General features: G+C 48.3%; 3 non-coding genes across 3 annotated transcripts; all 3 read right to left on the bottom strand.

Annotated features, from left to right (window-relative positions):
• Positions 1–371: 371 nt before the first annotated feature.
• On the bottom strand, positions 372–490 carry LOC119343301. The gene has a single exon (XR_005166015.1). It is a non-coding gene; the product is annotated as a 5S ribosomal RNA (ribosomal RNA).
• Positions 491–857: 367 nt separating this feature from the next.
• Positions 858–976, bottom strand: LOC119343302. Its single transcript, XR_005166016.1, has one exon. It is a non-coding gene; the product is annotated as a 5S ribosomal RNA (ribosomal RNA).
• A 367-nt stretch (positions 977–1,343) lies between these two features.
• On the bottom strand, positions 1,344–1,462 carry LOC119343300. Its single transcript, XR_005166014.1, has one exon. It is a non-coding gene; the product is annotated as a 5S ribosomal RNA (ribosomal RNA).
• Between the last annotated feature and the right edge of the window lie 54 nt (positions 1,463–1,516).

Raw genomic sequence — 1,516 nt, 5'->3', positions numbered from 1 at the left:
ATCCGACATGTTTCCCCGTCTTCGTCCCTTATGCTTGCCACTCCCAGGTCCGCTCCAAAGACGATTCTACATTCTCACTACCATTACAACCGTTCCCTAACAATGGATAATGTCCTATACTACTTACTCTCCCGCTCAATCACGGAGACGAGTTTTCCACGGTTTCCACCCCTCCCTCCATACCGCAGCAACACGAGTTTTTTCCACCCCTTTCAGAAAGCGCTCTTCGCGCCACAAAGCCGCCCCAAGACGCGCGAGCAATGAGCATTGAGCTTAAACATATCGCAAACGTCAAAAATAATATAACGGGATTAATATATATCGCGCACGTGCGATATGTTTGTCACAAGGCGCAAAAAATAATTATAAAAGGAATGCAACACGAGGACTTCCCAGGAGGTCACCCATCCTAGTACTACTCTCGCCCAAGCACGCTTAACTTCGGAGTTCTGATGGGATCCGGTGCTTTAGTGCTGGTATGATCACATCCAACATGTTTCCCCGTCTTCGTCCCTTATGCTTGCCACTCCCAGGTCCGCTCCAAAGACGATTCTACATTCTCACTACCATTACAACCGTTCCCTAACAATGGATAATGTCCTATACTACTTACTCTCCCGCTCAATCACGGAGACGAGTTTTCGACGGTTTCCACCCCTCCCTCCATACCGCAGCAACACGAGTTTTTTCCACCCCTTTCAGAAAGCGCTCTTCGCGCCACAAAGCCGCCCCAAGACGCGCGAGCAATGAGCATCGAGCTTAAACATATCGCAAACGTCAAAAATAATATAACGGGATTAATATATATCGCGCACGTGCGATATGTTTGTCACGAGGCGCAAAAAATAATTATAAAAGGAATGCAATACGAGGACTTCCCAGGAGGTCACCCATCCTAATACTACTCTCGCCCAAGCACGCTTAACTTTGGAGTTCTGATGGTATCCGGTGCTTTAGTGCTGGTATGATCGCATCCAACATGTTTCCCCGTCTTCGTCCCTTATGCTTGCCACTCCCAGGTCCGCTCCAAAGACGATTCTACATTCTCACTACCATTACAACCATTCCCTAACAATGGATAATGTCCTATACTACTTACTCTCCCGCTCAATCACGGAGACGAGTTTTCCACGGTTTCCACCCCTCCCTCCATACCGCAGCAACACGAGTTTTTTCCACCCCTTTCAGAAAGCGCTCTTCGCGCCACAAAGCCGCCCCAAGACGCGCGAGCAATGAGCATTGAGCTTAAACATATCGCAAACGTCAAAAATAATATAACGGGATTAATATATATCGCGCACGTGCGATATGTTTGTCACAAGGCGCAAAAAATAATTATAAAAGGAATGCAACACGAGGACTTCCCAGGAGGTCACCCATCCTAGTACTACTCTCGCCCAAGCACGCTTAACTTCGGAGTTCTGATGGGATCCGGTGCTTTAGTGCTGGTATGATCGCATCCGACATGTTTCCCCGTCTTCGTCCCTTATGCTTGCCACTCCCAGGTCCGCTCCAA

Source organism: Triticum dicoccoides, unplaced genomic scaffold (assembly GCF_002162155.2).
Source record: "Triticum dicoccoides isolate Atlit2015 ecotype Zavitan unplaced genomic scaffold, WEW_v2.0 scaffold121869, whole genome shotgun sequence".
Taxonomy (NCBI): Eukaryota; Viridiplantae; Streptophyta; class Magnoliopsida; order Poales; family Poaceae; genus Triticum; species Triticum dicoccoides.
This window is presented reverse-complemented; position numbering and strand designations above follow the sequence as displayed.